Raw genomic sequence first — 15509 nt, 5'->3', positions numbered from 1 at the left:
ACGTGGGAGACGCGGGGTCTGTTCTTCCCAGCCTGGCGGAGAAAGCACGTGGTCCTCCTGCATTTTACTGTGTAAGATTTTCAGCCTGTAAACCCTCTATCATAATTCTACTAGCCTCATTTTGATATATTTAGTAAAATTAGTTGTTCCTCCTCAGATCGGTGCCGCTGTTTTTGTTGTGTCAGATCCGTCTGCGGGTCCCCCTCTTCCCAGGTTGCGGCTCCGCGGCTTCTCTGCCGCTTTAGCCGCCGGACCGCCCGGGGGCTGGCTCTTATCGCGGCGATTTTTTTTCTTTCCTTCCTCTTTTCTCGTTTTTTTTTCTTTTGGGCCTGTCCCCCCCTTGTCACGGACGCAGACCCTTAGACAATACCGTGACACCATTTATTTATGGTAATGCAACAATATTATTTGATAGCAGTTATTCCTTTCACTGTTAGTTTAAGTTCATGTATCCATTAGGACTGACTATATTCAAGAATCGCTCCTAAACCAGTTTATCAAACTGGTGCTTTACAGCGTTGATCTAGATTCTTTCCTCTTAGGGAATAGGTAGTCCTATTCACTTCAATATATTGTAGTTCTTTGTAAGATATCAATATATAAGGAATTAATTTAGAATAGAATGGAGGGGAGGAATGAATTTGAATGAGTCTACTTGTCAAGTTCTTTCTAGGCACCTACTTGAGCATTTCACTGGATAGGAGTTTGAAGGTGTTAGGCTGTCAATGGATTACTCGGACTCATTCAGCTGCTTGTAGTTCTGAAAAATTCTTACTTGATTTTACCATCACAAATGCTACAGAGAAAGCTTGCTTTGTTTTAACCAGTGTTCCCCTACTGTATTCAACTGTAAAATTGAGAGAGATGGGATCTGCTGTTTCTAAAGACAGTACAAGTGTATTAAGGTTCTAATTTTGTCCGCTACCAACTGTGGAAGTGTAGAACAATTACGCTTCTGTTTGCTTAGTTCTTGTTTCCTTCCTCAAGCACATTTTGTATTTTCACTGTATTTCATGAAGTTCTTATATTTTGTAGGAACGCTGTAGGAATCCACCTTTCCTTGAAATTGCCTAGTAGTAAACATTTTTAATATATTAAACTCCAAGCACTGTGCTACAGCACCATGCTTGTGCTTGTCTTGAAATCAGCAAGAATGAATATTTTATTACTGTGCGCATAGTGCACCTCTGATGGAAGCCTTTTCCTCAATATTGCATGTTGAGGTTTGACTTTTTGTACCTCTCAAGCACAAAAGTGTAGGAATAGTATTGACAAGGAATAAATGAGCAAGCAAACCCAAAAACTTATGTAGGAGGAGAGGTAGGAAACTTCTGCTTTTTCAGTTATGGCAGACTTGTCATGCTGCCTTATTGAGTCTCCTAGTAACGAGTTAGCAAAGGAGGGAAAATGATGGGCTGCTGGGAAAAGGAAATGGAGGAACACCAGACTCCACCTCAGCTTTGCCATTGTATCAGCTGCTAGATTTAGATTTAATGGCTATAGCACAGGCAACCTCTAGTAGAAGGAAACATTTGTATTATGTATTATTTCAGGTAAATTCTGTATAAACTTATCAGGAAATCTACGCAGATTTGTAAAAAGCCTGTTCCAAAAATGTTTTCTCACGTGTGTGTTTATTTTGTTTTCTCCCTCCCCTTTCCAGCTTTTAACTGATGAAATCTCAGTTCAGCTGAGAAGAATACGAAGGAGCTGCTCCTTCATATAAGGTAAGAAAAAAGTTCCCTCTCTAAACTATATACACATCTGAATTGTGGCAGATTGAGGTCTATTTTCTACTGCTGACAGTGTCAAGGGTGTGAGTTGCTCCTTTTATCTTCAATAAAGCCTATGAAAAGTCTATCCTTTGGGGGAGCTACATTTGGTGAATGTTACAGCTAAATGACAAAGTATTTGAAATTGAGCTCATAAGGCTTAAGTTGTCAAGTCTGTGCTCTTCTGATTTGTTTTGTATTTTTGATTTTGTGATCTTTTTTTTTAGTTAAGGTAGTTATCATTATGAATTATCATCATTATCAATGTGTTTAAATATACATTTGGACCATGAGCATATTAGTGATCTCTGCAACAGCGGTTGAAGCTTTAAAATCTGATTTATAAGTTCAAAAATGGGCTACCTCTAATCTTTTCCATGTTTTCTTCTGATACGTGACAGAACAATAAAAGATTATAAAATATAGTAATTAGTGTTTTATTTGAAGCAAACACATATTTGAAAAGGCCAGGTAGCACAGCTGTAATTTGACACAGTGACTCCTTGCTTGTAGCTTCTACTCTGTTGGTAGTCATTCGCTGCTTGGTGCATTCAGAGTAGGGTAAATAGCATAGCCAATAGGTGCTATTTGTCAATAAGTCTAAAATATAACATTATTAGAATAACTTTGAATGAAATACCTCCTTATCCTTGTCATAGTGCTTGTGGTTTTCCAATTTGCAGGAAACAAACAACTCGAGGTAAGTGGAATGTGCTTAGTTTTGAACATGTATCTTACAGATAGCTTAGGAGCTGATGCTTTACTAATCAGGACACTGAGATCACTGATGCTGAGAATTACTCCGTTCCTCTTTAGGTTTTTTTTCATGATAGCTCTCTGAAGAGAAATGTTAATGAATTATTAATTTTGGAAAGTAGTACATCCTGACCTCTTCTTTCTTATCTCCTTCAGCATTGCCCTCATACGAAGCCATCTAACTGTAATCTATTGGCTGTGTTTATTAGTAGTGACTTTTCTTGGTTCATGCTGCTCTGTTTCTTAGTGTTGTCAAATCTGGAAAGCACTTCTAGTTGCTTATATGCCACTCCAGAGTGTTTTCCTGGACTCAGAAGCCTTGATTATCTTGGGCTATCCTTTAGCTTTATCAAGTTTAGATCAGTGCTAGCTAAGAACTAGTTTCTGTCTAATTTTAAATTGCCTTTTTAAAATGCATTATTTCATGTTGTCAGCTAATTAACATATCATGTCAGTTTGATTTGTAAAATGAAGAAAGTGTTTCTCGTCATATTCATTCTCTGCCTAGCAGACCATATATATTCCAAATCTATCCAGCAATGTCTTCTTATTTCTATATTGGAGATCTGGTTTAATTCTGCATAAGATAATACCTAACATACAAACACGGCACTGAAATATTTACCATAGAAATTAATCAAATTTCGGTGTGTTCAGATATGGAATAATTAACTCAAACTTAAAGAAATAAATTATTTCCTAACAGCAATAATATTTCTCAAAACAGTAGCTGATGTCTTATACACCTTGACATGCAATATGTGGGGAAACAGGGCTCTAAAAATAAATCCTGAATAAAAAGATAAGTTTTCAGGAACGCAAATATTCAAGATTTATGCTACCGTACTAGTTTCACTTGGTATCTATTACAAGTTGGTTTTAGGTGTATGCCCCAATAAATAGATTATTAATGAATTAATCCACAGCACAACATAGCTCCCTAATATCAAGTGCTACTATTGCTTTCTCAGATATACTTACTGACCACTACTAGTCAGTATTATCAATTGAACTGCCCCTCCCTTCTGCTGTTGTCTGAATCTATTTGTCATGGTTTTGTGATTTTCGGTTATTGGTATTCCACATCATAACATCATGTAGTGGACATACCTAGTTCTCAGAAGAGAAGGACTACTACAGTCCCCACGGTACTTTGCTCCTTTGTTACCATTTTCCAGCCGGAGGGAAAAGATAAAAGCTCGCAGTATAAAAACTTGCAGATCACGAGACCTCGTCCCTTTTTCCGCCGTCTCTCGTCTTGGCAGCACCTCGCTCTCCAGCCGTCTTATCGTCGGTAGTAGAGTAAGGCCTACCTTGATTTTGGGACATTCTCTCTCTCTGTGTTGGATTTATCAGCTTAAATTGTAATTATATTGTATTATAGTGTGTTGTTTTGCATTCCGATATTTTATTTAGTAAATTAGTTTGTTTCTCCTCAGATTGTTACCACTGTTCTTTGCTCTCAGGGCCATCTCCCTACCCTTTTCCCCTTTCCCCTTTTCCCGGGACGTGGGCCCTTGGGTCCCCCGTCCCCTTTGTCACGGAATCAGGCCTAACGCCCGTAAACCGTTGACACTATTGTTACTAATCTTGTTAAAAAAATATTTAACACAGTATTTCTGGCCAAAAATAGCTGAATAATTATGTTCACTGAAATTAGTTTAACCATCAGTTAAGCCTGGGAAGCTGAAAGACTAGACCAACTGGTATGCACAAGATTTGTATTTATGGCATAGCTTTGCTTAGCTGCAAGAAGGAGACCTATTCCTTGGCCATCTTAACAAACCTCCTGAAATGCTTGTCTGGCAGAGGATTATACATCTTCTTTATTTAATGTCTGTGACTGCACGGGGCTGTGGAGCAGACATTTTGCAAGCAGATAGGAACGGATGGAGCGGTAAATACTTCAGGTTTCTAAAGGGCTTCTCTTACATCAAACTGGATACCTCTACTGTTTTTCCCAAACTCTCAGAAAGGAAAGTGATGCATCTCCAACATGACATTTTTACATTTAGATGTAAAAGGTCATTTATCTCTCTTCTCTCAGTAAGTGAAAATTTATTCACATGTCAAATCTTTCATGTCAGAGAGAATCCAGATTGTGGACTCAAAAGCTTTTCATGTCATGTTTTTAATTAGGTCTGTGACTCAATCTCATGAATAATATATCAAGCTGCATATTAACATCTAATCCAGCTAAATCATCAATTTACAGTAGACCTTAGCTGCAGTAACTTTAATAAAAGGTCAGAAGCTGCAACATTTTTCCAACAGCTGTTGAAACTTCTGTAGTGTCTCTGGGTACTAAACTTGCAAAGCAGGTGATTAAATTCCTGTTGCAGTATTTGGGTGTGAGTGAATTTAATTAAAATCGTAACAGTAGATTTCTAAATAGGACTAGATTTCTAAATAGGACTTTGCAATCAAGGCAAAAATATTTCCCTTAGCTTAAGCACAGGTGGTTTTCCTTTGTGACCTCAGGAGGACACAATATGCACAGATTCAAATGCAAGCCCTATGTATGGTTAGAATAGATAGCATTTTTATTTGTAAGAAACTATTTTGTTGTATACCTGAGAGCACTGCAACAGAAAGTACCAACTAAAGGTTTGGACCAGAAATGGAATTACTTGTCATTTGATCTCAGTGGGCTCAGCCCCAGTCGTGGAGAATAGTTTGAAGGGTTGACCCAGCTCTGTTTTTTAATGTGCTCAGTGGGACTGTTAGATGTGTAGCTGGTATTTTGTTTGAGATCATGCTGACAGTTATTGTCAAATAGTTCCAGTCCATCATGTGATGTTCATCACCAATTAGTCATTTGACAGCCATAATTTTTCAGTGCTCTGGATTGCTATTTAACTGTAAATTATCACTGAGAGTGTCTTTAAGATATCTTCTTTTCCCCACCTTTTCCATCACCTAGTTCATGTTAGGTTGTTGGCTCTGGTATATTCTTCCTCCCTCCTTTATTTTATAGACAGGGTGATGTATTCCTGCCACTCCCTCCTTTCTGTCTTTTCCCTTCAGTTTTCATCCCTCCTCCAAAGAAGAGCTTTGGTGGCTACTGTGCGTTCGTGCCTCAGAGGAGGATGAGAAGAATGGAGCTGAGTTTGCTGGTCCGTGCCTGGTTTTTCAGTCTTTCCAACTGTTGTTCCATTGCCACATCTGTTGACTTTCATGCAGTCAGAGCCTTTGAAAAGAATACAGCTTAGCTGTAGCATCTGTCAGACCACATCAGAATAATCAGCTTTGAAAAGACAGATATCATGTGCTTGACTATTGGTGTATTTACATGCTTCTGCATGCATGTTGCTTCTGAGGTTGTGATCCACTCTGTTATAAAATACTGCAGGTCTGCTACAGTGAGAACATTTGTGATGTGTCCATAAAGTGTGAGGGATTTGATCTTATCATGTAGGTCATTCAACTAAATCTGGACAGACTATCAGATGTTGTCTGATTGCGCACATGCAAATGTTGCTGACGAGCATCTTGTATGGGAGCGTGCGATAGAGCAAACTGGCTTTTATATCTGACAAGTACATTTTGAGATAAGAAGTGAGTAACTTGTAAATGGACGGTTAGCGAAAGTTAATGGGAAACTGGGCAGTATTTCCAAGATTACTTAGAAAACTAGGCTGATGTATCTTTCAAAAAGCAAAATATTCTTATGGAAAGTAGTGAATGTGTTGTCTGTTATGGTTTGTTGCGTATTAAAATGCATATGATACGTAAAGGCATCTGAAAATGCACATGGAGGTGCTAGACCAGGATTGAAAGCTGTAACAGCTTTTGAGAATCTTTTAGATGTTCTTTTTGACTGCTGTAAGCCTTCTGGACAATAGTGTGCACCTCAAGGAGTGGCTACTCAATAACATTCAGAAAGATGTTAGAAGAACAGTTTTTATTTGTAATATGAGGTTAGGAATAGAAAGAGCATGTGCATTCAGTATCAGAGTTTCAGACTGTGAAAGAGTAAGGATGAGGCACTTCTAAATGGCTAATGTGTGCTTAACATAAACACCAAAAGTTAGAATATATAGGGTGTATATGAGAACTCTAATCTTCGTGGGTACCTGTCTAACCTCCAGTTTACTGCACCTCTCCCTGTCCTGTCAATAATAGTTGAAAATGTGAGTTAGTGATAATTTTCCATCCACTAATCTGAGTGCTTTATATACCTGACCATGCGTGCATCACTGAAAATTTATAATTAATTTAAATGATTACCCTTGCTCTCAAGGATTGAATGCAGATAAGAAAAAGGTGCCAAGAAAAAAATTACTGAGTTGGGGGAAAGCAACATATTTTTACTACTTGATACAACTTTAAAATTTTCCTGTAATAAGCCCCAGGTGTGAGACCTCAGGCAATTATGAATTGAGCTGCATAATGAGCTGAAAGATTTTGTTTGTTCTAGCAATTAGACTTTCATTTCACATAGATGTATGTTCCATTCAACTTGCAGATCTCGATCTTTTAGTTCTTCAGCAGGTACAGTTTTCTCCAGTGAAAGTTTTGCATGGCTAGGGACTGTTTCTTGAGCCTTTTTATGTACTAACAACAAAAATATACATATTGTTAGCTTGCTGTGCTCTTAAACAAATGGGTGAATGAATTTCATGGAGCTTAGGAAGACAAATTGCACTTCCAAGGTTGCCAGCAATTCTGCATAAACAGCTGGTGATTTAGTTGATCAATGGTAAAGAAAAATGTATATCCATGCTTGACTTCTATAAAAGGAACAGGATACACTGTAACATCTACTGTTTAAATAAGTGTCTGACTGTTGATTTTTCTATTTCAATTACATCTTAAACTGCATCACATTATGAACTACATGGGGATTTGCAAATACATTGGATAAATGTAGTACTGAACAGGAAGACTAACATCAGTTTATTTTGAAGCAATGATGATGACAAATAAGTACTTTTCTTGGAAGACTTCACTGAAGTCGCTTGGAATGAGATGGAGTTCTTGGCCTGAATATTCATTATGTAGTTTCAGTTGTGATGTATTTTGCCTCTGTCTTGCTAATTTCTGCCTGCTTTTGTAGGCTGTGTTGATGCTTTCCTTTGCTTTCACTTAGCAATCCATTTTATTTCCACCTTTGTTATATGTCTGGCCTGAGCTTCGTTTTCTCTTATTCTTGTTCTGGAAGCTGTTTTAGTCTGTTCACTTAGAGTGGCTGATTTAAGGCAATTGAGAGATTAGGATAGTGGACAACAGAGATGAATTATGGTAGTTCATCTTTGTCAGTATAATCCCCTCTTGCACAGCTGTCCTCTTTGTTTAAAAAAAAAAAAAGAAAGAAAGAAAGAAAAAGTAGTAACTAGGCACAGAGCTCAATTTCCAATGCATGTAAAAATTCGGAATACGCAAAGTGAGAAAGTGTTTTGAACAAAGGTGGAAAAATAGTACCCTCTGGTCTGAGGTAGGATCATGAAAACACCAAGGATTCCCTATGGATCTGTAGCAGATCATGAGCTCGCTCTAAGCTGAGCAGAGTTCACTCAGCAGATCTTGAAGCAAGAGAAAATGCTTAGGAGTACTTTTTTAAATTTAGAAGAATGAGAGAAAAGAATTATCTTCTTCCAAGAGAAATTATTTTAAAATAAGTTTTTGGAGGAAAAAAAGTGCATAGAGAAGAAAAGCCTGTATTGGACCTCAAGTGCTTCTTTCTGCTAAAGATCAATTTTTGGATTTTTAAAATTATAAGTAGTTGCAAGTAAATTGCATTGGTGGGAAATGGTGATATTAATGTTTGAAAGCAGGAAAGAGAATATGGAGTGTAATTAAGAGATTGACACCAGTGTTAGTAGCTACTAGGCAATGTATTTCAAAGAGGTATTGAGCTGTCTGGGATCAAAATCACTTGTACATGCAGAACTTCCAGCTAAGATGCTACTGGAGGATGTGGGTCTGATATAGTCTGGAAGTCTCGGAAGCTATTTGTTATCTCAAAACAGCAGAATAGCCAGCATTGATCACTCTTTAGCAAAAGTGGAGGGAATCAAGGTCGTAACAAGGTATATTTACTTGATTTGCTGAAATACTGAGGCTGGAAGAAATTATTGGTAACATAAAAACAATGAACCTGTTGATAACTTGCTCTGGAAGGGTGGAAGGCCTTCAAGTTGTAAGGCCTTCAAGTTGTAATCACCTTAATCACTTAGAAATTTTCAGAGGAATTAGGTGAGGTATGTTCCTGGCCCTGAGGAGGTGGTTTTTTTGCCTGCATGCCCCTCCGCGGGGCTCACTCAGTCTGAGCGCAGTGCTGAATCTTCCAGTCCGTTCTGTTGAAGCTGTTTCCAACTGGTCTCCAGAGGCACTATTTATTTATTTATTGGCGAGAAGATGATTCAGATGCATGGGGACAATGACTAATAATAGAGATGCCCTGGCCTGTCTGACAACCTCTCTAGGAGAGGAACGCAAGCTGCTGATGGAGGTCAGGTGCTGGTATAGGCTTACTAGGTGCGATTCCTTGTCCAAGCTGTGTGTAGCTGTATGGGAACTGCTGAGTCATGGCCTGAACCACTGATTGAGCACCTGGAGGAAAGACCCAGTCAGCCCTGGGAGCACAGGTGAAGGCAATTCACCTGTGCAACCAGAAGGGATGGAGCCTGGCTCCAGCCCTCTTAGGCCTCATTTAAGGGCTGACTGCCCCTGAGGAAGGATCTCTGCCTGGAGATCCCTCCTTGGTGGGAGCCTTTTCCTGCGAGCCCCAAATCTTCCGATCCGGGTGAGCGCTGTATTTTCCTTCCACCTTTTGTAGCGCTGTTTCCATTGCATTAGTCCTGCTTATCGCTACAGTAGCATTGCAGTTGCAGACACAAGAACATAGAGTCCCTATAATCTCATTCACAAACATGTTCAGCTGAATTTTGTGTATAAAGAGACTTTTCCACCTCCTGGATGAAGGCAATGCGCTGTGGGCCACGTTTGACTGTGCCAGAAGCTGCTTCCCACCTGTCACTGTGCAGAGGAAGGGCCCCACCTGCCCAGAGGTGGACTTGTCAAGGGAGATGTAATTCAGAATCTTAAGGAATAAATTAAAAGCTGATGATAGCTGGTTGAACACAACTAATTTAACATAGCTAAATATAGCAATGTTTTGAATGTTAGAAACTTCAAAATTATTTATCTACTTAGAAAAAATGCTAAACTTCTAATCTCTCTAATACGATGGACAACATAAAGCCCTTTGGTTTAGAGGCTACTTATAATACTTTGCTCAATGGCTATGTCTAGCTAGAAAGTAACAATAAGTACACTTTCTTTTGAGGCTGCTGCACAGGTTTTCTATGCAAGACTTGCAAGTCTGCAACATATGGCATGGCTATATTGTTCTATAAAGAAGGAAATAACTGTGTATGACTTATTTGGATCCCAAAAGCTAGAAAAAAAAAAAAAAAAGAACTCCCAAGAGTTACTCTTCTAAAACTAAAAGCCAAGGTGTTTGATGTGATGTCAAGGGCTGTTGAAATATGTAATTCATTCCATCTGCTGCCTTTGGTGCATGAGAACAACGCACTGGTGCCAGCTGCATATGCCTAAAATGGAGACAGGAGAAACCTTGGCAGTCATTCTGCTTACTGTGATATGTGCAGAGTGCCAGTGAGCCACAATTTCTATTTTATTTTTAGCCCATGTGTCCTGGTTTGCCTGACAGGCCAAGCTTAGAGGGAAGTATGCTGCTTGCACCCAAGTTTAGGAGGTTTCCCTGTGTTGCCAATGTTGGGCTTCTGAAAATTCACGCTCATTCACCAACTTTCTCTTGCCATCTGTCTAGGATCTGAGTAGCTCTGGCTTCTGGGCTTAGCATTACAGAAATTTTGTTTCTTCTGTTGCTCCTCAGCTGGTCCAACCAAGCTTAGCTATAAGTTATTCAGAAACTGTGGTTAACAGTGACTTTAATGACCTAAAAAAATATTTATGAAGTAATTGGTTTTTAACAACAAAAAACTTCTCATATTACATTCCTAAATAAAATGCAAGGTTTACCTGTCTTTTCAATGTGCTCTGGGAGATCAGTTTTTATAATCTCAGCCTTTGTAGTCAAGGGTTAGTAGTTTCTTTCTCTGTCCTTCAGGAACTGTCCTCTCTTCTCACCGCCTCTCTTTCACGTTTGACAAAATATCCCCACTGGATCACTAGTATCTATGCTGTATGTGGAGGGTAAATTCAATAAATGAAAGAAAATGTTCTCATCTTTAAATCATTCTTCAGGATTTAGAGGAGATTATCCTGGGTAACTTCAGTGCTTTGTGAGGTTTCGCAGTAGTCCGAGAACAGTCAAATGTGAATATTTTACTCACATAAGCAGCAATACCAGTCTGAGCATTTTTAGGTGTGAACTTCTAAGATACTGTGTAATAGGAGGAAGGGAAAAAATTATTATCAATAAAATCATTTTCCTTTTTTGTTTATCAACCAATTGCTAAGGAAATAGCAAGTTAATTCCAAAGTCAATTTACATTCATCCTTCTCCCTTTTTGTTATTGATAGACTGGTGGTGCCTCGAAGTTGTGCTGTCTGTAACATATAGCTAAATAGATTTGTAGATAACGAAAGTGTGTGATGAAAGTCCACAGAAGAATTATAAAAAAGGTAAAGAGTTATGAAAAATATAACGTCCAAATGTTCATGGGCAACAAGATGTTTCTCTGTAATAGGGAACTCGGTAATATAGTTGCTGGGTCTAAAAATGAATCTTAATCTTTTCTGACTAGACCAAGTTGCTCATCCAGCTGTGTACATGCAGATCTATGGTTGTACACTACAGAGAAGAAATAAGATCCTGAGTAACTTCTGTGGATCTATCTCTGTACCCCATTGTATACATGCATGTACTCTCAAATCGGTATGACATTTTGAGAATTCAGGCTAGCTGCATCCTTAAGCAACTTCCTGAATTGAAGCCAAAGTTAGCGTGCTACATGAATCTAAACTGGGATGGGGGATTTAATAGCGTTTCATGGGCTATTGGGTGTTTTTATCCTGGAGGTTTGAAAGCTGTTTTGGATTTTTGCCACGGAGGGTATGACTTCCAACTTAATCTGCGTCATGCATCCTATGTTGCTCGGTAGTGACTGATAAACATTTCTGCACAGTGTGTTGCTAATATAATGATTATAAAGTCAAAAGCACATAGGTACAAAATATTAATCTTCCCCATACCTTTTGCATGTTATAAACACAGCTTAAGCAGGTCCCTGCAACTGTGCACTCTGACATAGTGCTTGTATAGTTATACAGTTGATTTGCAGTCATCTCTGCCACTGTGACACTGCATGAAATGTATTTGGGAAGAAATGAAGATAGGTTTTTCTAATGCCAAACACATAGGAAATTGAATCATAGCTGGTGAACTTTATTTACTAAGTTGGAACTTAACAGAACACTAAGGTTAATATTCTCCCTTTTGTAAATGCACGACAGGATCATTAATAATCAGCAGATTTGCTGAATGTCCCTTCTTTTGCAGTGATTCAAAGGCACATTTTTTTTTTTCAGAGGATTCCACAGTGAAAAATTCTATAACGTAGTCAAATATGAAGGTTAATCTTGTGGTCTTTTAGTTAAAGATTTTGGTTTTGTGTCTCAGAACATGCTGTTCTAAGAAGAGCTTTCTGCTTCCATGTATTTGTTTCTCAGTGATGCTTCATGTACCTTGAGTGCTAGTTTATTAGCTACAAGGTGATTCTGCTGTTTGTTTAGATCCTGTGGACTGTTTAAACAGTAAGTAGCAGATATGATTACATGTAATTGCACAGCAAGTAATAGATTAGGTGAGCAGTGACTAGTCTTGCAAGCAAGACATTCAGAACTGGCAATGTTTTAGTTTTAGAAGTGCTATAACTGCTTTGGATATCATTCTTTTCTTTAGCATGAGTATTGATTCAATTAACTGAATTCATGAAATTTCTGTGTACATGTGAACAATATATACTGAGTTCTTAAAGTACTTCAGAATACCTGTACTTTGAAGATACAGCTCTAATGGAGATTATGTGAACCAGCAATGGTTGTTGTTCAACAGTACTGATGTGTTGATGAGAACTTCTTTTCATTTTGAGGTGTGATTTCTAGGAGAGTAATTTTTCATCTCTTGGTCTGCATAGAAGTGAGAAGTCCAATAAGTGGAAAAGGAAGAATGACTTCTAACCATTAATTCTTATTGACTAAAAATGTGGGCATCCTATGACAGTAGTTTTGAACAAATTTTAATAAATTAGAAATCTATTACAGATAAGGAGGTAATATTGTCTATAAATAGTGAATAAATTGTTGAAGGCATGTGCAGACTGCATTCCTCTATTTCCTCCACCAAGCTTTGATTATCCATGGGCAAAGGGAAATATCTGAAAATATCCCTTAGTAATACATACATTTCAGTCTACGTGATCCCTTTGAAAATATATGGGAAGAATTTCTTACAGGAGAAGATAATTAAATATTTAGCTAGTATTTTGAAGGTATTGCTCTAACCAATTCACTTAGCAGTTTGAGCCCATTTCTCTGGGAAAACGCCTTGACTGTCTGGCCAGATTAATATGTTATTTTGAGAGTAATTTATTTTCATTATTATAACTTTTTATTGTAGCTTATGTTAAATTAATTTATTACTGTAATAAAGTATTGACTAGGGTTAAAAAATAACTCTTTGCCACTTTAGTTTTATATACTTATTAGAAGGTTTTTTATGTACTAGATCCTAAGATTTTGTAAAATTCCAAAGGGAAAACTTCATCCATTATTTTCCATAAGTGACTAGGTTTGCTTAGGTATTCTGTCACATATTAATACTTTGCAAAAAAAAATAAAAATATATATATATATATTTCCAGAACAGGAGAAAGTCTTCTCTTCAAAAGAGAGCTTTTAAGAAGATACATGGTTTCTGCTTGAATTGGGTTATTTACTATCAAAGTGATTTGAAATTACATTGTTTTTAAGACATGGGGAAAGCGTGCTCTTAGTATTTCTAGCCAACTACCGTCTTAAACAAAATGCAAGAATGCTAGTACTTAATTACTTAGCAGCACTGAATGAATACTAGAATTCATTGCATGGACATAGTATGACATACCTGTGAAGACTGTTGCTGCTCTAAAAAAACAAACAAACAAACTCTCACACTTAATTGCTGAAGCAGCACAGCAGTCAAAATCTGTTCCTTAGGAGGAAACCTCATAATTCAGATTTATCCCCAGAGGTGTGGATAATGTACAGATACCAAAGCTGGCTCCAAAGGAGCAATGGGAAGCCTTAATGGACTAGTTGTTGTATCCAGAATGGGCTGGGATACTTTTGGACCAGAACTTCTCACTGTGCATACAAGTGAGTCCCTCTAGGATTCCCAGGGGCTATAAGGAGTATATGTGTGTCTTACTGCGTGTCAGGAAATTTTGAAAGGAGCTGGGGAGTTATTCTCTGAAGTCACAACCACAAATGGTAGACATACATTTATGCTGTTACTACTAACTATTGCTTTTTTGTACCACAAGCTTCTGTCTGTGTCCGGGTGATGCGGTGTGAAACATTAGTAACTATCCTACCCATGTAGTGATGATAAGAGGTTATACTCTCAAAGCTAAATGTAAGCAAATGGCGCAGGTATTCCCTGAAGTTATTCCTTCCCTGCAGGAGTGCATGCTTCTTTTTTTTTTTTTTTTTGAAAATGTGTCAACTTCTCAGACGCAGATTTTTCTATTTACTTTTTGGTGCAATGTTTACAATTTTTTTTTTAAATTTTAATTTTAATTTTTAAAATTAAAATTGTAATTGTAAAATCTTGAAAGTAATCTACATGACAACATTTTCCAATACTTATTTAGTGTTAGTATTACTAGAAATATTTTTTGTGAAATACAATAGAAACATAAATCCCATATGTACTCTCCAAATCTATAAATTGCTCTTTGTGAAGAAAATACATTTTTTTCTATAAAACTGATGGATTAGTGTAACATAATGGCATTATGCTACTGTTGTAGTTAAATTTTCTTTGAAATTATTGAATTTCATTTTTTAAAGTAGGTACAACCCCCATAAGGCTAGGCAGACAAGAAAAGAGCACATCTGTAACTGAAATAGGGCACCTATAAAGAATTCTGATGTTGCTTAGCTCTCATTTACTTTTAGACTCTCTACTCTGAAATGGGTTGGAAAATACTGAATGCTTTGTCTTAGTTACAGTCTTGCACATAGACATGACATACATATACTTGAACATTAACACTCTTTACGGTTAACTGTTCACATATACAAGCAAAAAATAACTAAAGTGCAGATGCTATTTTGTTTTCCTCCTACAATAAAGACTCAAAGATAGAATTGAATATAATTATCATCTGCAATGACACATGTGATGGCACACATTTGTTTTGAACAAGACATTGAAAAGAGTGATTGAATTTGCAAGAGTGACAATTGTGACAATTGGTAATTGCAGTGACATTGTCTCCATCATTTTCCCAGGTAACTTAGACTTGTTTTCTTGTATAATAAATTAGATAGTTGCTCAACTGAACTGTCTCTTCTAAAGGAGTTATTTTTTAATGGACGAAATGAGATTTAACTGAGAGAAAAATGAACAAAAATCAACATTTCTATAAGAAATGCAAGATCTGATTTCATAATCAAAATGCATACTGGGAATAGCTGAAATTATCATACATCTTGATCAATGAGAGGAAAGAATTTAGGTTATTCATATATCAATGATGGATTAAGTAATTTTCATCTGCAAATTGTACATTGCCTGTATTGGTGGGTTTTGGAATTATTTGTAGAGAATTCTACACCTGCTGAGCTCCATCATCTTTTGTCAAAGTCATTACCCTTATCAAATATTACCAGTGAAACTCAAATTGTCTTGGTGTCTCTCAGGTGAATGTTTGAACAGATCATCATAGAGTTAATGAACACTGAACCGATTATTACCTTTTTGAACTGTCTTAGGATGGGACA

At 37.3% G+C, this 15509-nt stretch overlaps 1 long non-coding RNA gene across 1 annotated transcript in view; it reads left to right on the top strand.

Annotated features, from left to right (window-relative positions):
- LOC110400011 overlaps positions 1 to 15509 on the top strand; it is a 108850-nt gene that overhangs the window by 9382 nt on the left and 83959 nt on the right. The window contains exon 2 of the long non-coding RNA XR_002439528.1: positions 1664 to 1727. This is a non-coding gene — a long non-coding RNA (uncharacterized LOC110400011). The remainder of the gene's footprint in view (positions 1 to 1663; positions 1728 to 15509) is intronic.

This window comes from Numida meleagris, chromosome 5 (assembly GCF_002078875.1).
Source record: "Numida meleagris isolate 19003 breed g44 Domestic line chromosome 5, NumMel1.0, whole genome shotgun sequence".
NCBI lineage: Eukaryota > Metazoa > Chordata > Aves > Galliformes > Numididae > Numida > Numida meleagris.
This window is presented reverse-complemented; position numbering and strand designations above follow the sequence as displayed.